Below are 16849 nucleotides of genomic sequence, written 5' to 3' on the forward strand. Positions count from 1 at the left end.
ACTCCCATTAGATTCAACAAAAACCAACCATCAACAAGGCATATCATAGTTAAATTCACAAAATACTCAGGCAAGGAGAGAATCGTGAAAGCAGCAAGGGAAAAAAAGTCCTTAACCTACAAGGGAAGACAGATCAGGTTTGCAGCAGACCTATCCACAGAAACTTGACAGGCCAGGAAGGAGTGGCAGGATACATTCAATGTGCTGAGTCAGAAAAATATGCAGCCAAGAATTCTTTATCCAGCAAGGCTGTGATTCAAAGTAGCAGGAGAGATAAAAATTTCCCAGACAAACAAAAGTTAAAGGAGTTTGTGACCACTAAACCAACCCTGCAAGAAATTTTAAGGGGGACTCTCTGAGGGGAGAAAAAATGAAAAAAATATATATATATATATGTATATAAATACCAAAAGCAACAAAGACTAGAAAAGACCAGAGAACACCACCAGAAACTCCAACTCTACAAGCAACATAATGGCAATAAATTCATATCTTTCAGTACTCACTCTAAACATCAGTGGACTAAATGCTCCAATGAAAAGACATAGGGTAACAGAATGGGTAAGAAAACAAGATCCATCTATATGCTATTTACAAGAGACCCACTTTAGGCCTAAAGACACCTTCAGATTGAAAGTGAGGGGATGGAGAACCATCTATCATGCTAATGGTCAACAAAAGAAAGCCGGAGTAGCCATACTTATATCAGACAATCTAGACTTTAAAATAAAGAGTGTATCAAGAAATGAAGAAGGGCATTATATCTTAATTAAGGGGTCTATAGACCAAGAAGACCTAACAATTGTAAACATTTATGAGCCAAATGTGTGAGAACCCAAATATATAAATCAATTAATCACAAACATAAAGAAACTCATTGATAGTAATACTGTAAGAGTAGGGGACTTCAACACCCCACTCACAGCAATGGACAGATCATCTAATCAAAAAATCAACAAGGAAACAATGTCTTTGAATGACTTAGATGGACTTAACAGATATTTCAGAACATTTCATCCTAAAGCAGGGGAATATACATTCTTCTCCAGTGCACATGGAATGTTCTCCAGAACAGATCACATACTGGGACAGAAATAAGCCTTCAACAAGTAAAAGATCAAGACCATTCCATGCATATTTTCAGATGACAACACTATGAAACTCGAATCAACCACAAGAAAAAACTTGGAAAGGTAACAAAAACTTAGAGACTAAAGAACATTCTACTAAAGAATGAATGCGCTAAGCAAGAAGTTAAAGAGGAAATTAAAAAGTTCACAGAAGCCAATGAAAATGATAACACCACAACCCAAAACCTCTGGGACACAAGAAAGGTGGACATAAGAGGAAAGTATATAGCAATCCAGGCCTTCCTAAAGAAGGAAGAAAGATCTCAGATACACAACCTAACCTTACGTGTTAAAGATCTGGAAAAAGAACAGCAAATAAAACCCAAACCAGCAGAAGACAGGAAATAATGAAGATGAGAGCAGAAATTAATGCTATTGAAACCAAAAAAAACAAAACAAAAAAAAAAAAAGAAAACAAAACAAAACAAAAAAACAGTAGAACAGATCAATGAAACCAGAAGCTGGTTCTTTGAAAGAATTAACAAAATTGATAAACCACTGGCCAGTTTGATCAAAAAGACAAAGGAAAGGACCCAAATAAATAAAATCAAGAATGAACAAGGAGAGATCACAACCAACACAGCAGAAATAAACACAATAACAAAAGAATATTATGAGCAATTATATGCCAATAAAATGGGCAATCTGGAAGAAATGGACAAATTCCTAGAAACATATAAACTACCAAAACTGAAACAGGAAGAAATAGAAAATTTGAACAGACCCATAACCAGTAAAGAAATCGAATTAGTAATCAAAATCTCCCAAAAAACAAGAGTCCAGGGCCAGATGGCTTTCCAAGGGAACTCTACCAAACATTTAAGGACGAGTTAACACCTCATCTCTTGAAGCAGTTCCAAAAAATAGAAATGGAAGGAAAGCTTCCAAACTCTTTCTATGAAGTCAGCATTACATTGATTCCAAAACCAGACAGAGACCCCACTAAAAAAGAGAACTATAGACCAATTTCCCTGATGAACATGGATGCAAAAATCCTCAACAAGATATTAGCCAACCGGATCCAACAATACATTAAAAAAATTATTCACCACAACCAAGTGGGATTTATACCTGGGATGCAAGGCTGGTTCAATATTTACATAACAATCAATGTGATTCATCACATCAATAAAAGAAAGGACAAGAACAATATGATCCTCTCAATAGATGCAGAGAAAACATTTGACAAAATACAGCATCCATTCTTGAAAAAAAAAAAAAAACAAAGAAAGTAGGGATAGAAGGATCATACCTCAAGATCATAAAAGCCATATATGAAAGACCCAATGTTAATATCACCCTCAATGGGGAAAAACTGAGAGCTTTCCCCCTAAGGTCAGGAACAAGACAGGGATGTCCACTCTCGCCTCTGTTATTCAACGTAGTATTGGAAGTCTTAGCCTCTGCAATCAGACAACACAAAGAAATAAAAGGCATCCAAATCAGCCAGGAGGAGGTCAAACTTTCACTCTTCACAGATGACATGATACTCTATATGGAAAACCAAAAAGAGTCCACCAAAAAACTGCTAGAACTGATTCGTGAATTCAGCAAAGTTGCAGGATATAAAATCAATGCACAGAAATCAGTTGCATTCTTATACACCAACAATGAAGCAACAGAAAGAGAAATCAAGGAATTGATCCCATTTACATGCACCAAAAAACATAAAATACCTAGGAATAAATCTAACCAAAGAGGTGAAAAATCTATACACTGAAAACTATAGAAAGCTTATGAAAGAAATTGAAAAAGACACAAAAAAATGGAAAAAGATTCCATGCTCCTGGATAGGAAGAACAAATATTGTTAAAATGTCAATACTACCCAAAGCAATCTACATATTCAATGCAATCCCTATCAAAATAACACCAGCATTGTTCACAGAGCTAGAACAAATAATCGTAAAATTTGTATGGAACCAGAAAAGACCCCAAATAGCCAAAGCAATCTTGAAAAAGAAAACCAAAGCAGGAGGCATCACAATCCCAGACTTCGAGCTATACTACAAAGCTATAAACATCAAGGCAGTATGGTACTGGCATAAAAACAGACACTCCAATCAATGGAACAAAACAGAGAACCCAGAAATGGATCCACAAATGTATGGCCAACTAATTTTTGACAAAGCAGTAAAGAATATCCAATGGAATCAAGACATTCTCTTCAGCAAGTGGTGCTGGGAAAACTGGACAGTTACATGGAGAAGAATGAACCTGGACCACTTTCTTACACCATACACAAAAACTCAAAATGGATGAAAGACCTAAATGGAAGACAAGAAGCCATAAAAATCCTCAAGGAGAAAGCAGGCAAAAACCTCTTTGATCTTGCCCGCAGCAACTTCTTGCTCAACACGTCTCCAGAGGCAAGGGAAACAAAAGCAAAAATGAACTATTGCGACCTCATCAAAATAAAAAGCTTCTGCACAGCAAAGGAAACAATCAGCAAAACTAAAAGGCAACTGACAGAATGGGAGAAGATATTTGCAAACAACGTATCAGATAAAGGATTAGTATCCAAAATCCATAAGGAACTTTTCAAACTCAATACCCAAAAACCAAATAATCCAGTGAAGAAATGAGCAAAAGACACGAATAGACACTTCTCTAAAGAAAACATCCAGATGGCCAACCGACACATGAAAAAATGTTCAACGTCACTCATCATCAGGGAAATACAAATAAAAACCACAATGAGATACCACCTCACACCTGTCAGAATGGCTAACATTAACACCTCAAGCAACAACAGATGTTGGCGAGGATGCGGAGAAAGAGGATCTCTTCTGCATTGTTGGTGGGAATGCAAGCTGGTACAGCCACTCTGGAAACCAATATGGAGGTTCTTCAAAAAACTAAAAATAGAACTACGCTACAACCCAGCAATTGCACTACTAGGCATTTATCCAAGGGATACAGGTGTGCTGTTTCAAAGGGACACATGCATCCCCATGTTTATAGCAGCACTATCAACAATAGCCAAAGTATGGAAAGAGCCCAAATGGCCATCGATGGATGAATGGATAAAGAAGATGTGGTATATATATACAATGGAGTATTACTCGGCAATCAAAAAGAATGAAATCTTGCCACTTACAACTACGTGGATGGAACTGGAGGGTATTATGCTAAGCAAAATTAGAGAAAGACAAATACCATAAGACTTCACTCATATGAGGAATTTAAGACACAAAACAGATGAACATAAGGGAAGTGAAGCAAAAATAATATACAAACAGGAAGGGGACAAAAACATAAGACATTCTTAAATATGGAAAACAAAAGAGCGTTACTGGAGGGGTTGTGGGAGGGGGGATGGGCTAAATGGGCAAGGGGCACTAAGGAATCTACTCTTGAAATCATTGTTGCACTATATGATAACTAATTTGGATGTGAATTTAAAAAAATAAAATTTAAATTTAAAAAAATTAAAAAAAATTGACTATATTCCAAATTATGAGGAGGAAAAAATTACTGGAAACTAAAGTTGAACTAAATGTGAAAAGCTATAACCCTCAAAGAAGCAAATATATGGTACTGTCTTGGGATTTTCCTGTTCAAAGGTGATTGGGATGAAGGAGAGAGAAGAGCCAGGCCTGTACTTACTCTATGATTGAAAGTCATCAAATAATGGCTTCGTTTTGTTTTATGTAACAGCTTATAAGAAAATCTGAGGTGAAATGTGTTTCCACAGCCCATATGCTGAATTCTAACATCTTTATATTTTTTCACATTATCATCAGTTAGTAAAGAAATTATTTTTTTTATTTTTTTAACGTTTATTTATTATTGAGAGACAGAGAGAGACAGAGCATGAGCAGGAAAGGAGCAGAGACAGAGAGAGACACAGAATCCGAAGCAGGCTCCAGGCTCTGAGCTGTCAGCACAGAGCCCAAAACAGGGCTCGAACTCACAAACCGCGAGATCATGACCTGAGCCAAAGTCAGATGCTTAACCGACTGAGCCACCCAGGCGCCCCAGTAATTATTTTTTATATTCAAGTAATTTAAAAAGGCAAACGAAAAGCCCAGTCCATCTATTTCTCCCATTTCTTGATATCAAGTTAAGAAATTGTGATTTCATTATAGTATTTAGTATATAAAAATAAATATAAGAAAAAATTGTGAAAAGGACAAAAGGAAGTTCCATATGATAAATGAAAACAGAGTGAGAATAAGCACAGAGAGATTGGGAGACTGGTTCTTGCTGTTTTTGTTTTTTTGTTTTTTGTTTTCCGGTTTGTTTTGTTTTGTTTTAAATAATATTTTTTGAACTATTTATTTTTGTGAATGCATTATTAGTATGTTTTCTTTAATATAAAAGGAAAAAAATGAATATGTGTAGGTAAACTCAAACTTAACCAAAAAGAAGGTAATGTGGTAGTCGTACATAAGAAAATTGAATTCAATATAAAGAGCATTAACTGAGACTAAGAAAATCAAAAGGAAAAAGAAAGGGAGAAAAGGTCTGAAATTTTATTGTCAGCTGAACAAAATGACAAGGGGCTAGCCCTGCCAGACATGAGTCCATACTACATGGTGTCTGTAACTAAAAAAGAGCGGGACTGGTGTATGAATATATAAACATCCAGTCGAATAAAATACAAAGTCCAGAAACCAACACAAATGTCAGTGAAAACTTAGCATACAGCAAAGGTGACGCATTAAATCACCGGAACAATGATGGACTTTTAAATAAGTGGTGCTGGGACAGTTGTGCAATCACTTAGAAAAAGTTGTAAAACTCACACCATACAGAAGAAAAAACTCCAAATGGATAAACAGGTCAACGATCTCAATGCAAAAAGAAGGAGAAAAAGAAGGAGTGGGGGTGGAGGAAGAGGAAGAGAGGGGAGGGGAGGGGAGAAAGAAGAAGAAATGGTACAAGTCTCCCAAGAAAACATGAATGAATCCCCCTTTAACCTCAATGTAGAGGAAGGCTTTCTAACTATGATTCAGAATCCAAAGTCCATAAAAGAAAAGATAAATAATTGTGATTGCATAGAATTTTTAAGATTTATGCATAGAGAAAAGCCACCAAAAACAAAGTCAAAAGACAATTGATCCAATGGAAGAAAATATCTGGAAAAGATACCACACACACAATGACTAAGAACCCTAATATTAAAAATGGATAGATAGATAGATAGATAGATAATGTTAAAAACGTCAAAAGATTAAAATCCTAACAGCAAAGCAGGAAAAAGGACATCAACAATTCACAAGAAAGATATCAAAGTGATACTTACACACAAAGAAAATGTTAAAATTCACTCCCAATTAGAGACATGCAAATTAAAACAACACTGAGATATCGTTTCTTGCCTATTACGCTGACAAACATCAAATGTGTAAGAACGGATGTGTTAGCAGTGTTGTGAGGAAATGCGCATGCTCAGACGCTGCCCGTGAGAACACACACACACACCCGGGAACCTGACAACACCTAATGAACTTGCATGTGAAGGTGCATGTGGACTGGGTTACCCCACGTCTAGGGAATTACCCTGCAACTCTGCCTCCGACCATACACAAGTGCATATTCTAAAGGTTATTTATTACAGCATGATTTTTAAGTTACAAATGTTGGCAACAACACAAAAAACCATACCCTGGAGAGTGGTTGAGTAAACTGAAGTACGCTCCTGTACTGGAGTGCCATGCAGCTATTAAAAAGCATGAGGCAGTGCTCTGTAAACCGAGAGGCACTGCCATTCCAAACAGAATAGTCAATGAAGAAAAGTCAAAGAACAAAGAAAATACTTGGAAAAGATACCACATACACAATAACTAATATCTCTAATATTATATATATATATGATATATATGACGTATATTCAGTAAGAAAGTTTATAAAAACATAAATGTATGCATGCACCTCTTGGGAAAGAAATAGAAGAAGGACTTGGGTGTCTGGGTGTCTCAGTCGGTTAAGTGTCTGACTCTCGGCTTCGGCTCAGGTCATGATCTCATGGTTCATGGGACTGAGCCCCACGTCGGGCTCTGCGCTGACAGCACAGAACCTGCTTGGAATTTTCTCACTTCTTCTCTCTGCCCCTTACCCTCTCACACACTCTCTCCCCAAATAAATAGATAAAACTTTAAAGATTTTTTTAAAAAAAGAAAAAAAAAAACAAGAACTCTCTTTAAAAAAAAATATATAAGAAAGACAGACTAGAAACTATTAAGATTAGTACCTACAGAATGGAGGTGACAATGAGTGGAAAAAACAGGGAACAGAGAACAAGTGGTGGGCTTGAATCCCAATCCCCTGAATGCATCTTTTTGCATAACTCTTACTCTGAAAAGCATGGTTATGTTGCACATACCTAATAAATAAACAATTACAACCAAGCAGGAGGGGGCACTTGGGTGGCTCAGGCAGTTAAGCGTCCAACTTTGGCTCAGGTCATGATCTCTCAGTTTGTGAGTTCGAACCCCGCATCAGGCTCTGTGCTGACAGCTCAGAGCCTGGAGCCTGGTGCCTGCTTCAGATTCTGTGTCTCCCTCTCTCTCTGCCCCTCCCCTCCTCTCTCTCTCTCTCTCTCTCTCTCTCTCTCTCTCTCTCTCAAGTAAATCAACAAACAAACAAAAAAACAAACAAACAAAACAGCATTTTGACTACATACCGTAAGGCCAAAAACAAATAGCACTGAACATAAAATTGTGTTTTACGTGGTAAATTTTTCTTAGGGAATTGGGTTAGCAACTGTAAACAGTATACAGTATCGATCATGTGTATACTAGGGTGGGGCAAATAAAAAACATATTATGGGCAATCAGAATGTGATTTTCTACTCCAGAAAGGAGTCACAAATTAAAGAAGGAAGGCTGGAAGAATGTCGGTAGAGCAGATTGAGTCAGAGGGATTAGTTTGAATTTATGGTTTTATGTATATTTCTGGGTAGAGATACAGATGTGTGTATGTTCTATATTCTACTGCTGCTGGCAGAAAGGGCCTAGAAACATGGCACCTGCTGGCCATGAGCACACCCAGAACCCAGACTTTACTTTCTCAATGCCATTCTTCAATAACAGGAAGAAGACCTCCTTGGGAAATTGGTTGGCTCCAGAGCTGGAGCAAGGAAATGCCAAGCTAAATGTTGGAACGTATTGTGGTGCCAGAAAGTAAGGAGATTCTCAAATAATGATGAGGAGAGTGTACTTAAAGGACATGAGAGCCAGCTTGAAGGAATCCCCCCGTGCTCAAATCTGGGACAATTTGAACATCAAAATAAATAATGATAGGGATGGATTTTAACCCAGAGAATAAATGTAAAGATCTGTGAGTCCATACTTATGTAAGTATATGAATATATATAAATGAATGAGAAAGATGGGTCAGCTCTTCCTTGCAATGGAATTCCAATTAATAATAAATCATTAATTCAAATTCCCATTAATCAGTAGAATTCCAAATAAATAAAAGAACAATGGAAACAGGAAATCTTGTTTAGACGGGAGAACACAATAATGACACTATAGACAAGAATCAAGAAAAGAGGCTAAAACGAGTGAGTAGAAAGCCTGGCGAGAAAGAGGATCTCTGTGTAGTCCCCAGCTATCTCCTCCGAAATTACTTATTAATTACAAAGGGAAAAGTAGCAACTTAAAAGTGGAAAAACTTGACAAAGACCCTGATAACCAAATGACCCTAGTGTGAAGTCATCAACAGCCATAAGATATGAAAACATCGTGTACCCCCTGAATTATTATATACTGAGAAGAAACTATCACTTCTGTGGTATTATTCTTGCCCCAAATAGGTAACCTCAGTTATCATGAGGAAACATCAGACAGATACAAACTGAAAAAAAGAAAAAAATTCTAGAAAACAAGGGGCCCATCCTTTTTTAAAGTCTCCAGGTCATGAAAAACAAAGAACTGAGATACAGTCACCGATTATGGAAAAGACGTAACAACTAAATGCAATGTGGGATCCTGGGCTGGACCCCACATGGGAGAGAGAGCATTTGTGGAGAGACTGATGAAATAAAAACAAAGTCCACAGATGTATTAACAATATCGTACCAATGTTAACTTCCTAATGTCAAGCCTTGTGCATACTAGTTACTGAACTCGTCAACACTAAGGAACACAGAGAATATAATACGTGGGAACTCCATTATTTTTGTGACTCTTCTGTAAGTTTAAAGGTTATTTGTAGGGGCGGCTTGGATGGCTCGGTTGGTGAAGCATCCGACTTCAGCTCAGGTCTATGGGTTGAAGCCCCGCGTCGGGGTCTGTGCTGACAGCTCAGAGCCCAGATCCTGCTTCACATTCTGTGTCTCCCTCTCTCTCTGTCACTCTCTCACTCCCCACTCACTCTCTGTCTCTCTCTCTCTCTCAAAAAACTGACCAACAAAAAAAAATTTTTTAATTTATCTCTAAAAAAAAGGGGGGCAAAGAAATGTTTAAAATTGTGCCATGAAATAAAGCTACAAAAAGATTTATTTATGGTCTCAGTTCAATAATAAAGGATTATATTTTACTGTTACATGCAATAAAAATTAAACATGATGATGATAAGCTTCAGGGCAGGGAGGACAGAACCTCATAGACCTCTGCCCGGAAACCCAGAGAAATATGAAAGAACCAACAGTCCGTTTACAAAGGAGACCTAAGTGTAGACACGGTATGACTAATATGTGTAGGGTACAAGAAAGGGGAGACAAATTTACTAAATGTGGAATCGGTTGGTTTTACTTATCTTGATTAAAAGCAAGTGATTGTAGGCTGTCAAAAAACAAATAGAAACACTTCCCATTCACGAACATTTGATCTTTCTACCGTATTTGCACCATGGTTTGCCCACCAGAAAATTAGATCAGCAAACATCCTCCATATGTACCACTTCCCATCTCTGAGCCTACCTGAGGAGAAACCGTTGTTCTAGAAAACTGGATTCTCTAATGAATGACTGCCACACAGAACCAAAGAACAGAGTGAGACAGGTTCCAAAAAGATTAATGGCAAGTGCAATCTACATTGCAAGTTTGATTTCCTGGAAATGACCACAATGATGGAAGATTTCCATTCAGTTAGTTATTGCCATTGGGATTAACCTGGTTGAGTGGAACCCAAATTATTTTATTTTTTCCCAAAGTTTAATAGGAAAATTTTCACACAGAAAAATGGACGAATTTGACAGTGAACACCATTTAGATTTCACCATGAACATTTTACTACATTCGCCTGGTTTTTAGCTATTTAGTTGACTTCTACTTATCCACTAGCCCATCTTACCTCTTGATGTATTTCAAATAAGTGGCAGACATCCATACATTTCCCCCTAAACATTTCAGTGTGCATCTCATTAAATTTCAATGGAACCATCTTTTTAACCCCATCTTTTTAACCTCAACTTTTCTGGGTCTGATGGTTACACCTATAGCTTGTGGCTATCGGAATCCATCCTTGCCTCTGCTGACCTTGTGTGTAAAGTAAGCCTGATCTGCAAAGCCGGCCATGTGAGGCGCCCTGAAATCCCAGGCGTAATCCTCTCCTGCAGGCTCTTTACTTTGAGTCATTTAGAGTCTCTGTGCTGCACGAAACACCTACTCTTAGGGGGGTTGAGAGAACAGAGGAGTGATCACTTTTTCATGGGCATGGACAGTGTTCATACATAGGAATTGCTGAATATGAAATTAAATACTGATGGTACATGGCAGTCAAATAAGATTCACTCCACAAGAGTCTATTCAAATCTTTGTATGTACATGACTTCTTCTAAGGAGCGTTTCGTAGCTTCCATATTTCCAAAGAAATCAGTGACTCCAATAACAAGGAAGGCCACTGCTCTAACATGTCCCTCCCTCCAGAGACTGCATTAGCAATGTCAGATGCGTTCTCTCTCTTGCCTGCCACATCCCACGGTTGACTTATATTTAGCTTAATTCAACCGAAACTCTAAATTTATTTTCCCCACATTACGCTTTTAGTGTAGATCATTTTTGTTTATTTGTCTATCCTGGTGATTAGTGAGTAACTTTGTCCATTAAGCTGAGTTGAATGCATCATTAACCAGAGAAAAAGAGAAAACAGGTAGTGAAAAGTCAATAGTTGGTGATATTTATGACATCCTTCAGAGTGTGAATAAAAGAAAGATCGTTCTAGCATCATGACTTTAGTCTTAACCCTATGACTCACTCTTCGGAAGACTTTGGTGAATTACATCTTCCAGCTACCTTTCTCTGCAGAAAAATCCACCAGGGAGTAATAGGTACAGGAAAGTGTCTTGGGTTTATCACTGACACGGTGGCTGGGGTGCTGGATCCCGGACCACTTCCTCCGTAGACTCTGAATCTCCCACAGAATCCAGCACAAAACCATCTCGAGAACAGGGGCTCAGTAATCGCTTATTTCGCCGGAACATTCAAATGAATATACAGTTTGGAATTCACCTTTGTTGCGATAATATTAACCTTCTTGAGGACCAATGTTTTGGAAACAGCAAGACCCTAAAACTTCTAATTCGCTTATGCATATGCAGTTAAAGTGATCATTGGAGGTTTCAAGTTCATAAAACCATATTTTCTAATTTTGCTGTTTTAAACCAACCTCCTCTACTTTCAAGAGGGAATATCACATTTAGGAATATCACATTCTTTAAGACCTTAATTCCTTTTCACATCAGTTCTGTCATTAACTAACTGTATCATCTTTCGCAGCCCGTCTTCTTCATCGGCGAAATGCTATTTGAGAGTGATTGCCTGCAGCTAGAGCACCATGGGAAGGCCCATTGTGAACCCGCTCTGAGCTCAAAAGGAACCAGAACTAAGATTGATTACTAAATCTGTCCTAGACCAGGTATCTGAAGAAATCCTAATCCCAAACTCTCTAAAAGAGTTTAGACACATAGAAAAAAAAAAATTTAGTTTGGTAATGGGGTATGGCATTGTTTGAGGAGTGACTACTGAGTGCTAGTTATCTTTGGGCTTAGTGCTCACAACAACTCTGTGAGTTAGGTACTATTATCCCCATTTTACTGAGGGGAACACTGAAGTCTACAGTTTAGTTTTACAGCTAAAACTCTCTTTTGGTAACCCAGGGAGTTTAATCTGGGAACAGTCTTGATCTTAGACCGGAATATCTTCTCTACACAACAGAGTTGATCTCTCTGACGTGGTTGAGTGAACAGAGGAGGTAACCTTGGTGGACTGAAACCCTCCATAGAAGAGTATTCCCTGCAAGAACAGAGCCCAAGAGCAGATCTCTGCTGCTCTCTAGTGGCCACTGGCCACACTGTTTTTCCTGGAATGTAAACTGGCCTCCTTGTTTGGGGAAGCGAGGGGCAGGGGGCAGTTGGTCAGATGAACAAGAGCTATTATTTAAGTATACACACACCAAAAGAAGATACAAGAAATTATCTCTTCTGCCTCCCTTATCACTAGTAAGTAATTCAACGTTTGGGTGCGGGATTGTGTCATTTTGTTGTAATTTTAGGAGAAGCAGTTGTTTGAGGAGCTGAGAAGCTTGCCTCTTCCTCATGCATTTGCCTGGATTTGGTGTGGCGACTGAGAACTTCTTGCTCTGTCGTCTGCATTTCTCATTTCCTATTAGTCGACACTCCAAACTTCCCCTTTGTCTGTCACTTCCCTCCCCATCCATTGGGCCACTCACATGCTGATTTGTGTACCTGCGATCTCTCACGTTGCCGTGTCAATAGTGGTTATCATAGTGATAGACTGTATCTAACAGTACCACACAATCCCCCTGTCCCGATTTAAATATAAAGGAGCTCAGAAGTGTTGGATAATGATGATTATCTTTGATCTCTTCCAAACAGTCCAAAACTTCCGCAGCACTAAAGAAATAAAAGCAACTAGGGAGAATAAAATAGTGACCAACAATAAATGCCAAGAGGCATTAACTTGATGGATGGGTACTAGAAGATATGGGTCACGTTCCACTCTATGCAAAGATCGATGGTAAGGAAATGTATCATCTATAATTTACTTCTTGCACCTACATGGGTACTGATTTTTTTTTTCCCAACTAATGTGTAATAGGCTCCCGGATGGTAAATATTATTCCATGATGATAATCTTTAAATACATACATATCAGCTTTATGAAGAGCTTTGAATATTCATTACGACCTTGTTAAAAGATCTCTATTTATCCCCCAAACACCTCAGTGATATTTTTGCCTTCCTCTGAAACAGAGGCATCTCATGTACTTAATCAGCACCTCTCTTCGAGTTCTTTGAGTTAACTTTTGCTTTTCACTGTCTCCCTGGAAACAGCATGTTGTCTCAGTATAGAACTATTTCGGTAAGAGGAGACAAAAGAACATAAAGTTCCCCAACTTTTCTGTGGAGGAGGGGAAGAAGCAGAGCACAGCAGGGGTTAGAATTATCGAATGTTTAGAGCATGGGTGAGGGAGGGGAGGACGCTGGCAGCACTTAGCAGCTCCATAGCAGCCAGGGCAGCTAAAGAAAAGAAGTGCTTTGTAAAAGATGGCATAACAGTCCATAACCAAGCAGTTATATTCGTCCCAGAAACCTGACACATAGGTGATGGGTGGGATTTTTAAAGTTCTAGAAAGTTCTCAGGTCCAGGCAAAATCTGTCTACTTGCTGCTGCATGCTGGTTCTTGAGATTACATGAGAGCGTGGCTAAGCCTTGTCTAACCCATGACCCCTTAGGATAAGCATCTCTCAAGGACTCTTGTAATATCATTTAAGAGTTCAAATTAAATTAAATAACTTACCTAAAAACAATGGCCCAGCTCTGTAATAAATAAGTCATAATCAGTATCCTAGACTCTCACTCTCTGAGATTGGTCCTCCCAGGAAATAGACTCTGAAGCAGAGATTTACATGGAGAAACTATATTGGAGGGCATTTCAGGATCTTCCCTTGGGTGTATTGGGGGAGGGGCAGTAACAAAGCAAGATTGGGCAGAGAGAGAACTTGGGGCCTCCGCTGATTCCATAAGGAGCTCTGGATCCAACATGGCGCTTCAGAGTTGTCTCGAATTGAGGTAAAAAGCCTGGGCCATCGTATCCTGGTATCAAAAGTCACTGGATAAAGGCTATACCTGGAGAAGGGACATGACCTTGGGCAAGGCAGCACCCTTGAGCCGGAGACAATTCTGGGAGGGACAGAGCTGTGAGCTGTCAATAATTAACACCCCCAACAGTTTGGGTGACAAGCGTCCACTCCAAAAGGAAGGACACAGGCTCCTACAATGCTTGCCAATCAGGTTCAACCTTGTGGCAGGAAGCGAGAAGGACCCAGGCAGCAGCCCTCCAATGAAGGGCCTCTGACTGTCATGATTGTCATTTATGCGTTGTCTCAAAGCACAAAGGTAGTTTCCTTTAACCAAACTCATGCAACACTCCAGAGGAAGAGCTAGGACCAGAATTGAGGTCACCAAATCCTCCTCCAGTTCTCTAAGCAGATGAAAACCCTTCCTAGTCGATTGCACTAGCCTATCAATAAATCCCAGGGAACGCCCATTGATCCAACACCCCTGGGTGTGTTGTAGTTTGCAATTACAGAGAGCCACTTTATCTCCTGTGACCAGTCTTCCACTATAATTCTTCCCTGGACTCAACATGCTGGAATTAAGAGTGGTTTAAGTAAGAATGCAGATTCACTCATCATGTAACCTAAAGTCTTAAATGTTCTAGAAGACCCACGGCAAAAATGTGAGACTCGGAAGACTAAGCTTTTTGGGTGGGTTACATCCTACCGATGCTGGAAAGTGGTTACAGCTCTCCTGGCTTAATCTCCTACCCTGTATACCAAAGCCTTTCATCTGCTCTTGAAACAGAGTTTGGGAGCCCATTTTCCTCCTATTTGTCAGGATTACACAGATAGTTTCACATTCTATAACCCACCTCATCTCTTTGGCTGCTTCACACAAGGCAACCCACAGAAACATAACTCAGTTTTCATTTTCCACCTCACATCTGAACCCCCTCCCTGAATTCTACTGTGCTTATCGCTTTGTCGGAAAACTTCAATCTGATTGGCAGACAGAAGTTATATTTGTGAGCTCCTCCAAAAAGCATCTCTTCGTGTATGAATAATAAACCAACAGGCAAACTTGGCAGTTTTTGTGAAAATGGGAAGTTTGTGAGCCAGTTAATAGGATTTTAATAAACCAGGCCTTGCGTTGAGTGTTGTGCATTTGCTGAGATCTGGCTCCATCATTTTGACCCTCAGCTAAAATTTCCTATTCAGAAAACATAGAAGCCCCTTTCCCCAACCCTCGGCAGGCAGCAGAGAATCTGAAACTCTGTCTACTACACCTCTCCCGGATCTCTGATGAATTCCTAATTTAAAGACTAGGAATAAAATTTACTTAAAACTCATCAGTGGCGAGAGAAAACAATGCTCTTCTCTGGAACCACCCCACGCTGATTATTGACCCCACTTTGTGTTTAGTCAGAGGACCTGTAGAAAGAGTCAGAACAATTCGCTTCTTGGTTCAAGTTCAGGCTTTGCCGAGAGAGACAGAAAATCATTACCAGTTGGAAAGAGTTCAGCTATTTATAGAAAATGATTAGAAGCCCTCTACCCTGGTCCCATGGTCAGCTGTCCACAGTCCCCCAAATCACCCTCACAATTTACACTTTTCTCGGCAGAGAGTATTAAACCGTCAGAACAAGCCTTTCACCCTGTCACAGTGGAGGTGAATGCAGAAGCTTCGAGCTCAGTGTGACTGTGGAAAAGACCTTGAGGACTCAGAGGGCATGCAGGAGGGATTCTGCATTGATGCTTCCTCCCCAGTAGCAACTTAGCCTTCTCTGGAAAACAGTGCTCACTGTGGAGGTGCCCCATGGAGGCCATTTTGACATTTTCAAAGAGGGCAATGGATTCTGGGAAATTAGTCCTTTCTGCTCTCCCTTGGCACAGGTATACTTCGTCAATTTTCCCAAGTACCATCTTTTAGTAATGATGCGCATTGCATCCCCACACCTGACCCTTCCTGTTCCCACTTCCACCTACTCTATCCTTGGCAATTCAAATTCTATCCATGCCTAGCTCAAATCTCACCTCTTCCCTCACTCCCAAGACCACCATGACCTTTCCTTCTCTGATTTCCCACCAGAGTTTTCATATATAGCACAGAAGTTGACACTTATATACCCTGGTATGTGTACATTGTTTTCTGAGCTCCTGGCACCCATTGCTGGGGTATCTAATGCTCTGGCATCTTGACATGACCTAATGTTTGCCTTCGCCTCAGTTGCTCCTGCCTCGCTCTACTGGTTCTCCTCTGCTCTCACTATCTTCATGTCACTGTCTGCTATGTCATGGAATCTGTTCCCTGCCCTTCCTCTGCATGTGTCTTGGTTTCTGCCGTATCCTCCTGCGCTGGCTCCTCTGCATGTTTCATATTCACACTTACAGAGAGAAAACACCTGTTGGGGCCAACTGGTCATTTCCTGTGCTGACCACAGCTCTCATACCAACCCCCATCTAGACCACACTGCCCTCCTCATTGCACTTGTCCTCATTCCAATTAGCTGTGGCCAAGATGTCAGGGTCGTGTGATGCCAAGAATAGTGACCTAGGTGCAAGGAACCACTCAGCCAGGGGTGAGAATATGGTAAGCACCGGGCACATCTGGAAGACAACGTCCCCAAAGCCATGTTCACAGCTCCTGCCCCCTCTGCATCACCTCAAGGTACCCAACATGGCATGTGGAAATACATATTTTAAACGCTTTTTTTTTTTAACTTTACACACTCACTTTGTGGT

Source organism: Felis catus, chromosome B3, assembly GCF_018350175.1.
Source record: "Felis catus isolate Fca126 chromosome B3, F.catus_Fca126_mat1.0, whole genome shotgun sequence".
Taxonomy (NCBI): domain Eukaryota; kingdom Metazoa; phylum Chordata; class Mammalia; order Carnivora; family Felidae; genus Felis; species Felis catus.